The sequence below is a fragment of the Cryptomeria japonica genome, chromosome 4 (assembly GCF_030272615.1).
Source record: "Cryptomeria japonica chromosome 4, Sugi_1.0, whole genome shotgun sequence".
NCBI lineage: Eukaryota > Viridiplantae > Streptophyta > Pinopsida > Cupressales > Cupressaceae > Cryptomeria > Cryptomeria japonica.
The window spans coordinates 345,574,094-345,589,549 of NC_081408.1; the positions used below are offsets into that span (position 1 = coordinate 345,574,094).

Genomic DNA, 15,456 nt, shown 5'->3' on the forward strand with positions numbered 1-15,456 from the left:
GATTTTTTATGGTTATAGTTGCAATCTGTTCACTAGCATCGTATAGGTGATTCACAGTGTAATTATACACGACTTGCATATAATTGGTAGTATTTATGTTTCACCCTGAAGTGGAAGGACCCCTTTGATCTTGTGATGGAAGTGGACTTTTAAACATGAGATGATCATTGTTTGTTGTCTTTGGGTCATGTCCTTCGATTTCGATTTCACCTTAGTCAATAAGATCCTGAATAAGATCTTTCAATCTATGACAATTGCTTGTCTTATGTCCTTTCCCTTGATGGAAATTGCAATGTTCAATATCCCTCCACCATGAAGGTTTGACTTGAGGTTCATAATTTGATGTTTTGGGTAAGGTTACCAGATTTTGAGAAACCAATTGTTGTAACACTGTTTCGACGAGTTCCCCTAAGGGAGTGTATGTTCACTTTGGTTTTTGTTGACGCTGTCTAGGTTCATCTTGAGATGTGATGCGACCTTGATTTGGAAGAGCAATTGTGTTAGTCTTAGGTGGGGGATTCTGTCCTGCAAAACGAACTACAGGTTGTGCACTTTTGATAGTTCTTGCATCCACAACTTCGTCGTTGACGACATTTTTGTTTTTGTTCCAGAAGTTTGGTTTATCACTATTGAAGTGTGGGCGAGGGTCGTCCTTTGGCTCATTATATATCTTGATAAGCCCTTTTTTTATGAGAGCCTGCTCACATTTTAAGCCTTTGGTGATCATGTCATTGAAAGAGTCTGTGTCTTTTACGTTGAGGTGAAATTCCATTTCGTCATTTAAGTTGGAAATAAATATTTCCACTAGTTCTTGTTCAGGTAACTGAAGAGAACGTCTGCTAGACATTTGACACCATCGTTGCAGAAAGACTGAAAATAGCTCACCCAATTTTTGTTTAGTGTTACATAGATCAGCCATGGTGATATCACGTTCAATGTTGTGTGAGTAATGTGCCAAGAATTTCTAGACTAACTCTTCAAATGTCCTAATGCCACCTGGTAATTGGGAAAACCATGATGTGGTTGTTCCTCCCAAGCTTTGGGGAAAAAGGTGCATGAGGTACGTATCCTCGTATGCCACTTTGAGGCAAGCTAAATAGAATTCTCTAACATGATCACGAGGATCTCCTTTTCCTCTATATTTTCCGAACTTGGGTGTTTCAAACCCTCGCGGAAAAGGTGGCATATGAAGATTCCTATAAAAGGGATAGGGACAAATGTCATTGAGTGAAAATTGATTGGTTTTTAAACCACTATGAAGTTGTTGGGCGAGATTTTTGACTTGTTGCCGCAACATGTCTATTTCATTTGGAGGAGGAGGAGGTGGGGGATTACCTTGATGAAAGTTGTATCTAATGTGTTCTCAACCTCTTTCATCCTCATTATGACTTTGGTGTTCTGATGCTTGTCTTAGTTGTGCAACATCAAAGTCATAGGGTAGTTTCGCCCCTTCTTGAGCAAGTCTTAAAAAGTGAGCATCAACATTACTCTTGAGTATCTCATCAAAAAATCTATTGAAGAGAGGGTTGTGTTGCGCCCTTTCTATTGCCGCAGGAGTAGGAGTGCCTGGATTTTCATCATTTATATTTCCTCCAAGGGCTTCTTGGAACTCATTAATATTTTCTTCCTCTTCTTCTTCAATTTCTTGTTGTCTAGATCGTGATTGGTATGAGCCATTTTGTTTATAAGTTTTTGTTGAAGTTGGGTGAAAATCATGATGAGTTGTTGATGAAATGAGAGATTTATGGTTGGTGTGGTGTGTTGCATATGGATCTCTAGCACTTAAAGGTAGATGTGACCAAAGTTTTCTTCTTGATTTGCTGCTTGTTTTTTATGAGGTTTGATGTGATAAGGTTTAGAGGAATCTGAGATGTGTTACAGACTCAACTACCAGTAATGAAAGGATTCACTCATAGACTAGTTTTAACCTGCGTAGAAATGTCTCTTAGGACAAGTTTATCCTATATGTAGAGACACTCTAAAAAGTGATGTTTTGTGTTTGATTCAAGCAATATTAGAATAGAACTTAGGACAAAAACCTTTGGGTGTTTTGAGAGTTGGAATGGAGTTGATGAGATATGGATATGATAATGGATGAAATGTTTAACTTCAATAAAAGCTTTGTGTCACATATGGGACAAATTCTTCCTCTTCTCTTTCGGGAGTTGGTGGTTCTTCCCGAGCTACGTTATATGTGATGCAAATGTTCGGAAAGAAGTCAGGATTGATCTTGCTTCCTTTGTTTTTGTGATAACTCAAAGCTCGATATTGTGTAAAAGCTCTGTGGTTTAATGACTCTGGATCAAATTCGTTTGATTTCCCTTGAAGATAAAGACGCATGTGACGTAAGAAGGCTCTATGAGAGATGAAGATTTGTCTATTAAGATAGAAGAATTTCCTCCTTTTGATAAGAGCCTTTGAGCTCAATGGTTTTTTCTTCAAGTTGATGTGTTGATGAAGATTCTTCTTTCTCAAGATGTGAAGAATGGTCATATATTTTGATACTTTTGTTGTTGTTCTTTGTTTTTGATCTTTTTGCTGGTATTTGAAAATGTTGTGTTGGATGAATACTTGTTTTTGGAACTGATTTTTAATTTTTCTTTGACAAGAAAACAAAGTAAGCACACAAACACAAGAATGTTGCCTCAAAAGGCACAAATAAGTATGGGTCTAGATCAACCCAATCTTTGGACTTTTATGACCCTTTTCCTTTAAGTTTATTTTTAGGTGTTTTCCAAAGCCTACAGTCGGCTCAATTTGCACTAGTCTTGACTCAAAAACGAAAACACTTCAAACACTCTTTATCCCTAAGGTCAAATGGCCATTTGTGATAAATTCAGCCCACATCTTGATATTTCTTCGACTTTGATACTACATACCTTATGAATCCCGCTGTGGCAGGTAAGGATGTGATATACTAAGTCTTGCACGAGCATAACAAATAGATGATCCCTATGATGGGGGAGTCACCACTTTCATCAAGCCACAAGTGACTTTTCAAAAATCTATGTTTCTACTCAAGGAAATATGTATGGTGAGTATCTTAGGAGCAAAACCATCTATGCTCTTGCACTGAATTATATCACAAATATCCTCAATCAATAGAACAGGTGGGCTACTACTTAAAAGTGTTTCGTAATGTTCGATGTTTTTGGACATAAGTTCATTCTACAGTGACTCACTTAAGAGCCTTGTAACTTGTGGTGGGGCCCATTTGTCCTTTCGGCAAGTTACACTGTAGGAATAGCTATACCCAAGGCTACAGCTTTCGCTCTCACTTGATTTCTATAGTGGCTCGAAGGATTTACCGCGCGAGGTCATTCCCAAGAGTGATGTGTCTCTTGGCAGACCTCTCTTAAAAAGATAAAACTTGAGTGTTACTAACACTTTTCTCTTGCACCTAGGACCACAAAAGCCAAGGGAGAGGATAGTGTGTGTTAGAAGTAGGACCACTCGACAAACTTTCTTTGCACAAGTGTGCCAAACACAAAATACACTTGTTCTTTTTTAACTTGTCATTGCAATGATGTTTTATCTATTTGGAGATGTTGCTCCAACAACCATGATGTTCTTTTTAACTTCAAAAACAATGTGTTTGAGTAAACTAGAATTTGAAATCCTGGTCAACTGAAATAAAAGCATGTATGCATGAAGTAAATCGTTTTGCAAAATAAAACAAATTGATTGTTCTTTTTAGTTGCCCAAAAATGGAAGTGTGGATTGTGAATTCTTAGTTTGATGCAAGAAATAAATTTTGCTTTGTTGATTTTAAGCACCAAATGAAGTGAGCCTATCTTGCAAGAAATGAAGTTTGTTTTTGTGAATTTTAGAGCACCAAAAAAAAGTGATCCTAACTTGCAAAGAAAGAGAGTTTGTTTTTGTGATTTTTAAAGCACCAAAAAGAAGTGTTTTTTATTTTTAAGCTAAAAAAATAAAGTTATTTTAAAACCTGTACATGAAGCGAATAGTTAAAAAAAACCGAAAATATGGTGGGCTTCCACAAGCCTAAGAAAATTTATTTCATCGGTTACATGGCATTTTTTACAACGCTCTGTTACAATAGCGCTAGTATGTGTGAAAACAGAATCGCTATTTTAACACAAACGTGCTAAACTACTACAAAAGTGCTAAAAAAAAAGATGTCTTCAGTAATACAAAAGCGCCAATATAAAAACACACTCGCAAATTAATGCACAAAAGCGCCAAAAGATATGCAAAAGTGCTAATTCTTTGACAATAACGCTATTGTAAGAACAAAAGCGTTAGAAGACAAAAAAGACAATAGCGCTAACACACGAACAGAAGCGCCAAAGCGCGACTTGTGTGTCAAGCTAAACAGTCAAACAAGTTAGTTTTGTTAAAAAAAATGTTTTTGGGTGTTTGGATTTACGTCGGGTTCACCAAATGATGCTTTGCGAAATGGGGGAAGGTTAGACTAGAACCTGTGGTGGAATAACACACAAAAACACAAGAAATCGTTAGTGTTAATCCATTCAAAAACTAATCTAAGCAAGCATATCAAAAGAGACCAAAAAAATGAAGAAATATTTAACTAGGAAAGTAAATATAACGAGACATCTCCAAATGCCTCCTAACATGCTCTTAGCTCCTTCTCCTTTGTTCCTCTCATTTCCAAGTTCCAAACTAGTGTAGCTCTCAGCAGCTTTTTGCACTATGGATGCTTATGGAGGTTCAAGATTGAAATGTTTACTCTAAAATGCTATGCAAATGTGAATAAAAGCTAATATTAGATGCTATGATGCTAAAATGATTTATTTTAGGCCAAAATAACAAAATATTAGTGATTTATGCTAAATGCTCTCTAAAATTCACTATAACTTAGATGCTTACAAGTTTCAGGATCTGGATTATGAAGAAATGGGCTCTATTTATAGGAAAAATGGAGCAATGGATGGTTGAGATTGACTAATCTCAACAAGGGTCAGGATTGAATGATATTCAATCCCTGTGATGGCTTTCAACCCAATCCCAGGATGACAAGTGTCCATATGAGATAGGTTGAGAGGAGAGGGAATAAGCATTAAATGCTTGACATGACCTGAGAGTTAACTTGGGAGTTATGGTCAAGGTTAAGGTTAGGTTGAGTGAATAAATTCTTTATTCAAAGAATAAAGCTTTTATCCAACGGATAAACTCTTGTACAAAGGTAAAAGGGATAACCATGGTCAAAACAATAAATGCTTGAAGAGACACATGAGTCATATGAGAGTTGAGTTAGGGGTTAACCATAAATGGTCATGTAAGAGCCATTAATGGTTTGGAAGACTTTAGAGGCTAACTTGTTGATCACACCAAACATTTAATGCTTTTCAAAGACTTTGAAGTCTTTGAGAAGTGACTTCAAGTTGCTTAGGAATGTGACAATAATTAGGGGATGGATTAGGCTAATTAGGAAGGGGTTAGAAGAATTTAGAAGGGGGTTTAGGAGTGCAAGTGGATTTGGTGGGTGAGGGAAAATAGGATTTTAATTAAAATAAATTTAATTTATTTCAACTTGTGGTTGTAACTTGCATTTGTAGGAAAATGCAAGTGGGGGGGGAATAGTGATTTAAATAAATGTTTTATTTAATTTATTTAAAAGAGGAAAAGAGGATTAAATGAAATAAATATGATTTATTCATTTAATTGATTTATGAATTTGGTATAGTGAATTAATTAAAATAAATTGAATAATTTATTTAATTAATAGGAGAATGTTTGAAGATGAATTAATTAAATATTAATTTAATTAATTGATGGCTAGTGGGTTTTTTAATCAAATAAATAGCAAATATTCATTTAATTAAACTAGACAGATTTATATGACTACACAATGATTAAAATGGAAGATTGATATGATTTGATAATCTGGAAGCTCTTAGGGGTACAATGAAAGAGATACATGCAATAACAATAAAATAATGATCCGTAAAGGCTCAAGGAAGCCAAGAGAAAGAAGAGAGTTATAAGAGACTACTATAGAAAGATTTAGAGCTTGAAAGTTGTGTATGAGTTTGAGAGTAAGAGGAAAACAAGAGAATTTAGAGAAAGCCAAATATGGAAAGTTTTATTCAAATGTGAGATGAGGAGGTAGGAGAAGGTTGTTTTACAATCCATTTTCACTAATCTGGAAAGGAATTGGAACAATGCTTGAAAATGACCACCAAGCAAAAACTGTCATGGAACGTTAACATGAATTACAAATGTCTATGTGATTCGCTAATGTCCAAACAATTTATGCTTAAAATGGTGAGACACTAGAAAACATAGAGCTAACATAGAGGTAAAAAAAGTGATCACAACAAAACAGGGTTAAACATTTTGAGTAGGGAAAATGCTAATGCAAAGACTTAAATGAGCCTACAAAAACACTAAGGGAATGGACACCAAAGTGTAAACAAAACATAGAGTGAAATTATAAGGGTATACAATTTTTTATATAACACTTCTAATAAATTGAAGTAGGCCCAAGACAATTGAAAATTAAGAACATTGAAGACAAGTAGCTAAGTTCTTGATTTAGGTGTTAAGTGTTCAACTTGCTTCTTTAGCTAATATTTAGTTCTATGATCTTTGTCCATCCCTTAAATAATAGTGGTAACAACTATCTCCATATTATTAATTTCAGTTTATCTTGTTTAATCTAACAATTAGATGACTGCAAATCTCTTTCATCTTTCTCTGCAATTATAATAGAAACCTTTGAAATCCTTGAGCATTGTGCATCAAAGAAAATTGAAGATAGTTCTATTCTTTTCATCTTGAGGTGAATTTTCTACAATAATTGAGATTACAAAGAAGTCATCTATTAAGGATTATGAAACCTCTTTCTCTTCTTAATTGTGATATCCAATTGGGTGAATTAGGAGGAAAAGATTGTTATAAAGGGATAGAAGCCTTCCCCATTGTGATATCCAATTAGGTGAATTAGGAGGAAAAGATTGTTATAAAGGGATAGAAGCCTTCCCCAGTTGTTCCTTAATCTTAAAAATAAAAGTGAGACCCTTTGAAAAATTAGAGTGAGAGGCCCTTGTACTAGGGGTTTCTTTTTAGTATCAATACCTTTCTTCTTTTGTTTAAGAAGGTTTAAGAATTCTCAATATCCTTTGGTGCGTGCCTTTTTTTAATTAATATTTGAAACTTTTATCTTAAAAAATTAGAGCGAGAGGCCCTTATACTAGGGGTTTCTTTTTATTATCAATACCTTTCTTCTTTTGTTTAGGAAGGGTAAGAATTCTCAACATCCTTTAGGATGTTGCATGTCTTTTTTTTTATTAATATTTGAAACCTTTATCTTATACTTGAGCTAGCTTAGGCTAATGTTTTAGACCTCTTTTGAAATAAGCTATTTGAAGACACCCCTTTTGTTGTAGATTACATATCAAACATTAACATCATCAAAAACATTCAAAAACAATGTTTTATTGGACTTATGTTTAGTGATATTTTTGTTAAATAACTTGCTATTTTCTACATCAAAAACATTCAAAAACAATGTTTTATTGTACTTATGTTTAGTGATATTTTTGTTAAATAACTTGCTATTTTCTACATCAAAAACATTCAAAAACAATGTTTTATTGTACTTATGTTTAGTGATATCCTTTTGTTGTAGATTACATATCAAACATTTTCTACATAAAAAACATTCAAAAACAATGTTTTATTGTACTTATGTTTAATGACTTGCTATTTTCTATTGTTGAAGAGGATCTTTGGCATGATATATGAAGATGATTACATATCAAATATTAACATCATAAAAAAAAATATTTTATTGTACTTATGTTTAGTGATATTTTTGTTAAATGACTTGCCATTTTCTACCTCTTTTGAAATAAACTATTTGAAGACACCCCTTTTGTTGTAGATTACATATCAAACATTAACATCATCAAAAACATTCGAAAAACATTGTTTTGTTGTACTTATATTTAGTGATATTTTTGTTAAATGACTTGCTATTTTCTACCTCTTTTGAAATAAGCTATTTGAATTTTCCACCTCTTTTGAAATAAGTTATTTGAAGACACCCCTATGATGTAGATTACATATCAGACATTAACATCATCAAAAACATTCAAAAACAATGTTTTATTGTACTTATGTTTAGTGATATTTTGTTAAATGACTTGCTATTTTCTACATCAAAAACATTCAAAAACAATGTTTTATTGTACTTATGTTTAGTGATATTTTTGTTAAATGACTTGCTATTTTCTACCTCTTTTGAAATAAGCTATTTGAAGACACCCCTTTTGTTGTAGATTACATATCAAACATTAACATCATCAAAAACATTCAAAAACAATGTTTTATTGTACTTATATTTAGTGATATTTCTGTTAAATGACTTGCTATTTTCTACCTCTTTTGAAATAAGCTATTTGAAGACACCCCTTTTGTTTTAGATTACATATCAAACATTAACATCATCAAAAACATTCAAAAACAATGTTTTATTGTACTTATATTTAGTGATATTTTTGTTAAATGACTTGCTATTTTCTACCTCTTTTGAAATAAGCTATTTGAAGACACCACTTTTGTTGTAGATTACATATCAAACATTAACATCATCAAAAACATTAAAAAGCAATGTTTTATTGTACTTATGTTTAGTGATATTTTGTTAAATGACTTGCTATTTTCTACATCAAAAACATTCAAAAACAATGTTTTATTGTACTTATGTTTAGTGATATCCTTTTGTTGTAGATTACATATCAAATTTTCTACATCAAAAACATTCAAAAACAATGTTTTATTGTATTTATGTTTAGTGATATTTTTGTTAAATGACTCGTTATTTTCTGTTGTTGAAGAGGATCTCTGCATGATATATGAAAATGATTACATATCAAACATTAGCATCATCAAAAACAAAGTTTTATTGTACTTATGTTTAGTGATATTTTTGTTAAATGACTTGCTATTTTCTATTTTGTATTGTTGAAGAGGATCTTTGCATGATATATATGAAAACTTTCGTATATATTAGCATTTATTATTAATTAATTCTTACTTTTTCCATCTTTGCTTACCAAAATGAGTAACATGTTCTAAGAGGCTACATCTATCGTATAATATTGAAAATGCCTTTTTGTTTTTAGATAATAAAATTACAATTATTAAAATAGTATAAAACATAATTACACAAGTATCAACAATTTTTTTTAACAAATTAAAATGAGGTAGTTCTATGATGCCAATGTTTTTGTTTTTGTTTTTTTGATAAGTAATAGGCCGTAGCCACAATATTTTGAATTATTATTATTGTTTTTGTTTTTGTTTTTTTGATAAATAATAGGCCGTAGCCACAATATTTTGAATTATTATTATTATTATTATTATTATTATTATGTTTGATTAGATTGACCCAAGACCTTCCTCATCCTATGGAAGGCCAAAAGTCGGAACTTAGAATTCCACTTTTAGATGTCCCTATTGAGAATTGAACTTGGGTCTCCACAGTGAGAACCCAATGTTTTAACCGGTTAAGCTCAACCCCTTGGACGTTCTATTTTGCCAATGTTGATTTTAGACATTCACAAATTTATTAAGATGAGATTTGCCCTTTTTTTATTATACACAAATATCAATTCTTTTTGAAAAAAAATGTATATTCAAAGTATTTATTTTTTCAATAAATTAAAATGAGTTAGTTTTAATATACACAAATATCAATTCTTTTTGAAAAAAATGCATATTCAAAGTATTTATTTTTTCAATAAACTAAAATGAGTTAGTTGTATGATGCCAATATCGATTTTAGACATTCACATATTTATTAGGATGAGATTTGCATTGATTTATCTTATTTGTACATTCCCCACGGAAGAGACATACATGTTAAAAATAGGGGGAGACAGAGAGAGTTAAAGCATTGATATGTGAATGCACAATAAGGGTTGCTTGCATATTGTAGATGAATGAATGGCAGGGTATGGATGTTAATGATAGAATAAAGGATAAAGAAAATCCATGGCATTACAAAACAAGGCAAACAACAACCACTTGATCTTCAATACTTTTCTTAATAATGTGTGCAAGAGTAATGTCCCTTGTTGGGACTGGACTCAATTTGTAAGAGTAATGTCCCTTGTTGGGACTGGACTCAATTTGTAAGAGTTTTTCCCCTTGACCTTAACCCCCAGTAAAATAACGAATGTAATAGAGATATCATTTACCAATCATCCCTTGTTGGGACTGGACTCAATTTGTAAGAGTAATGTCCCTTGCTGGGACTGGACTCAATTTGTAAGAGTAATGTCCCTTGCTGGGACTGGACTCAATTTGTAAGAGTTTTTCCCCTTGACCTTAATCCCCAGTAAAATAACGAATGTAATAGAGATATCATTTACCAATCATCCCTTGTTGGGACTGGACTCAATTTGTAAGAGTTTTTCCCCTTGACCTTAATCCCCAGTAAAATAACGAATTTAATAGAGATATCATTTACCAATCATCATTAATGTAATAGAGATATCATTTACTAATCATCATTGCAATTTACATAATATGCATAACTTGACCCATCACGTAACCTAATGACCCATCCCCGCTATGAAGCCCACGAGAGATTATACAAAGCACCACCTTGAACTTATCCATCAAGTTCAGGGAACTTATCCATCAAGATCAGGGGCACGAAATTACATTCATCATTTGACCTTCCAACTTAACTCGAATATGCCTACATCTCCCCTCCATAGTGAAATGACAATTTGGCTGAAGCTTGGAGGAATCTGAATCACGTGTGTCAATCACATCCATTTCTACATGGATTAGCTAGTAAGTAAGATAATGCATGAGACCCAAACACTTATATAATGCTCAAGGACTGTATGCTAAATACTATTCATTTATTAAGATCCTTATTTGATCCATCTCTCTTAATTTTCAGATGTACTTTATTTTTTTTATATATCTATCATACCTTTTCTGCTAGCATAGATATTTATTATATTAGTATATAAGGACACATACATCTATTATATGTATATATGAGGAGACATGCATCTATCACTGCATAAAACTTCTATTTCTCCATACCACAAAGCATACAACAAAGGAGTATGCAGAGTACCACTCTCAGGTTCAAGTCGATTTAAACGATTTGATCACTCACTTTATGGGAACTCTGATCTTCTTCCCTTTGAATTGTTTTTGTCATTTTTGGACACACTCTTCTATCCTCTACTCTATGTACCTTTTATATCTAGTTAATTTCCCAAGAGAGGCATCTATTCCTAGGATCAGCCTCTTTAATCATTTCTGATTTTATTTTAATTTATCTTTTAACTCATCTTAATCCTCTATTCCTAGGATCAGCGTCTTTAATCATTTCTGATTTTATTTTAATTTATCTTTCAACTCATCTTAATCCCCTCTATGAGGTCGGCCTTATGAAAAACTCGGCTCCCTTTGTTTAAGAATCACTTCCCCTCTTGATTATTTAAACTCGCTTTGCCTTAGTCGGCTTTCATAAGACATATATTATATAAATCTAAGTACTCTCCTAACGCTACCTTTCCATACGCCAATCACCGCATATATTCCAATCGCTGCTTTAGGCATTACAACCTTTGCTATTTTAAAATCGCTGCCTTCCCTTTAACTTTAATTGCTGTCTATATACATAGCCTTTGTTTAAGGCCTGATTATGGGATCGGCCACCATATGAGTCGGCCATCATAATAAATTGTTGTCTGGGAAGAGTAGGCCCTCTCCAAGTATGTTTACACCTGTTTGGTTTAGGAGTAATCGATAATTGTATTTTCAAAAGTTAGGGCGGTAATCTTAGTCGGCCCTGTTCAACTTGTATTAGCATGTTATAGCCGAACTGGGTATTTGCTGGGGTGTTTTTCACTTCTAGTTTAGCAGATTGGATGAACAAGAACTTTAGATTTTTGTGATTTTAAAACATTTTTCTGGATTTTGTTCGTACAGACGACGTAGATGGTGCCCAAAACTGTGACTTTTTCATAACTAAATCAGAGAAATTTGTGCAGTCCACCTCGTAAAATTTCAAAATTGTTTAATACAGAGAAAATGACTGTAAATAAAGAACCATAGAGAACTGCCCAAAAATTGCTGTCTTTTGTGAAGTGTTGCACCTATTAACGGATGTGTCTTGTTGCTTTTATTGTGTGTACAATTGTTATTGAGTTGCAGTGTTTATCCATTTCCCTTTTCTTATTACAGGGAAATGAAGAATTACTAACCAGAGGCAACACCCTCTATTTTAGAAAACGCAGATATACCTTTTTTTAAAATGAGAGGTTAATAGCTCTTATTTCAGAAAATCAACATGAAAATGTTGGATCAACTCCTTAAGTTTCTGATAATGAATTGGGACCAAAATTGAGCAATTAACCTCTCCAATAATCTCAGATAATGAAATATGAGAATGGAAATGAGTCAACTACCTGTCTCGGAAAATAAATATGAGAACTTTGATTGATTGTCTGCTGGTTTAGAATATGATGTTGTGTAGTCAATCCACACTGTTTCAGAAAATGAAAATCAATACGTGGAGACAATGTCTGCTTCTATGGTGTATAAAAATGACAAAGTGGAGTTGACCTCTGTTCCGGTAAAATCAAAATGAACAACTGGCTTCAAATCTTGCAACCGTGAAAAATGAAAATGAAAATGAAAGTCCAAATTTTACCTAATCTGAGTAAGGTGCAGAATTGATCTATTCAGTTTCAGGAAAAGTGAAATCAGTATATTTTTGTGATTTTTAAACAGTTTTCTGTATTTTGTTCGTACAGACGATGGAGATGTTTGCTCTCTACAAACCCCTGGACAGTAGAGAGTTGAATGATCAAACAGACGTTAAAATTATCCTCTGTAGCCTGCACTATGCTGAATTTATTCTATAACATCATATAGATGGTAACCAAAGAGAATATGAGAAATCCATTAATTAACCATATTTTCATTAAATGTAGACTAATTATATGAAGAAGCCATTGAAACAAGCAGAATGCGTACCTTAGAATTCGATTTGAGTGGGGGCCGCGCGAACGCGAGCCCCCGCTGTCACAAATTATGACGTGCACTCTCCACAATGGGAGATGCTAGACAGGACCCCCTTCTGTATGTGCAATGAAGGTGCTCTCTCTAGGCCATCGGCCTTCTTGATCACCGATCGACCCCGCCCAGGTAAGTATGTTTTGAATGTGCCCTTCGCCCTTTACTTATACTCCCTCTTCTCCCTTCTTTTCTTCTTCTGGCGCATGTGGGATCAATAACACCCTTTATGCCCGCCACTGTACATATTGTCTGCAAGTATTAAATAGTCCCGTCCATTGTATGCCCTTCCCAATTCATGGATCTCTTCTGCAGAATATGGACGGAATGGTGAGTATTACAAGTTCGAAGTGCAGAGTAGGATGAACGTAATCTGCTTCATTAAAACAAATTAATAATGCTGCAGATTGGCGGATACAAAATTCAAATTTGTGTAAAACTTTTCAATCCTAACGTCGTTGGAGAGATTCGAACTCTCGTGGGAAACCATTTTTGGGTATTTAGGAGACTTTCTAAGGGCAGGTCTTCATGTGGATGCTTAGTTTATTTTGGCTAGCAGTCATCTTAAATTGCATTATCAAAAGAAATATTTAATGCTAATTGGTCACATAAATTGTGGAGAAAAAATTGGAAACAAATAAAAAAAGAGAAATTGTTTTGGAGAGCCACATGTCAATCTTCAGTTGCTTATTTCCAGCCCCCCTTTTTTTCAAAGCTTATTTTTAAGTTTTAAGCAGCTGCTTCTCCACTTAAATAGGAAAAGATTCCAATTTATCATTTTCTCTTAATTAAAAATTTGCATCGGAACACTCTGGCTGCTTAATTTAGAAATTGCATTAAGCAACCGCATGTGAACATGGGGTAAGGCAGGGGTCCCATGGAGGGGGCTTAAGCTCTATTTTTAAGGAAGAGGCGGTCCCATGAAAAAAATATTTTTTTGGCTACAGGATTAATTAGAATATTGAGAAGATTGACATGTGGCTCTCCAAAACAATTTCCCTTCTTTAATTTGTTTCCAATTTTTTCTCCACAATTTATGTGACCAGTTAGCATTAAATATTTCTTTTAATAAATAAGCAGCTATTTTACCATCCATGGGGCCACCTGCTCCACAAATTGCTCCTCAAAAAGTTGAGCAGCAGCTGCTAGCCAAAATAAGCTAAGCAACCGCATGGGGACCTGCCTTAAGAATGTATTATTTCATTTGTCAATTACATAAAATTTTCAAAAAAAAACTAAATTTGTTTACTACCAATTCACTTAAATTTAGGAGTTTAAACTTAAGTTAATCTGCACTACAAAGTTCATGACATCCTTAAACTTAGAAGCAGAAATTTTTAAGCTGAAGTGCAAAACAAAATTCATGGGACCGCTAGCTTTAAAATATTCCTTAAAAAACTCAGCTGCTCCAGCTCTATTTTTTAGGAGGCGCCCCTCCATGGGACCCCATCCTAAGAATAAGTTTACTACTTTGTATTTAGGGGAAGAGTAGTAGCCGTATCCTAAATGGTACATCGGATTTTGAATTTTTTTAGTTGTCTTTGTATACGACTTAATTGTTTATAGCTATTGATTTGGCTTTTGGGTAGTAACAATCCAATTTCTACGGGTCGTTATGTGTCAAAAGGTCAAAAAGTGGTCATTTCAAAGTGTCGTTTGATACTTGACCTCTATTGCGCCAATAATCGCACACGAAAAGGCCAATATATTTTTATAAAATATCTATTAACTAATATGTTATTCACCTTTTTATAATTTAATATTAACCTAAATATATTATGTTAGGCATATGATTAAAACACATTTTTAATATTAATGCTAGTAGATTTCCACAATCCATGTGATTGATATGAGCTGCTTCTGGAATCGATTTTTAATATTATAAAGTTTAAAATGGGTGGTCAAAAAATTTGTTGACCACCCATAACCGTCTTCCTGTGTACGCGTTATGGGCCCACTTGGCACGAATTACCACCATCTACGTTGCCCTAAAAACTTAGGAAATGAAGATTTTTTGGAGCATTTTCATTGTTTACTATGCGAAAAACCTTGTTCTCCATCATTGCTCTGCAACCACTTTGTTCTCCCCCATTTCTCTTTCTAGCTGAGCAAAGCGGGCCACCTCTTTTGCTCTCCCAAGTAATGTTCGCGCTCTTCCTCCTTGCATATTGGATGGCCAATGATGGTTTAGCTCCTTCATAGCTGCATTATGCTTTGTCTATTGATGATTTCTTTGTATGTAGTTTACGATTTCATTTCAATGCTCTGTTACAATCTAATAATGTCAAAATCCTCATAGAGAATGGCAAAAAAATTGATTATCTCTTTGTTTTCTTCAAAATTTGTAATCATTTTATTTAATGGGTGTATTGTTATTCTCTCAATTGTTTGATGGCGTCAACGGTTTCATTACAG

The 15,456-nt window shown here is 33.6% G+C and overlaps 1 long non-coding RNA gene and 1 other non-coding gene across 3 annotated transcripts; both read right to left on the reverse strand.

Annotated features, from left to right (window-relative positions):
* Positions 1 to 4,233: 4,233 nt before the first annotated feature.
* On the reverse strand, positions 4,234 to 13,165 carry LOC131063622 (uncharacterized). 2 transcript variants are annotated; one of them, XR_009111103.2, is made up of 4 exons: positions 13,003 to 13,165; positions 12,677 to 12,809; positions 12,432 to 12,509; positions 4,234 to 4,442 (listed from the first exon to the last, which is right to left on the reverse strand). It is a non-coding gene; the product is annotated as an uncharacterized LOC131063622 (long non-coding RNA). The 2 variants fall into 2 exon arrangements; XR_009111102.2 differs by lacking the exon at positions 4,234 to 4,442 and having other exon boundaries at positions 10,790 to 12,509; positions 12,677 to 12,884.
* Positions 13,020 to 13,181, reverse strand: LOC131063652 (U1 spliceosomal RNA). Its single transcript, XR_009111113.2, has one exon. It is a non-coding gene; the product is annotated as a U1 spliceosomal RNA (small nuclear RNA).
* Between the last annotated feature and the right edge of the window lie 2,275 nt (positions 13,182 to 15,456).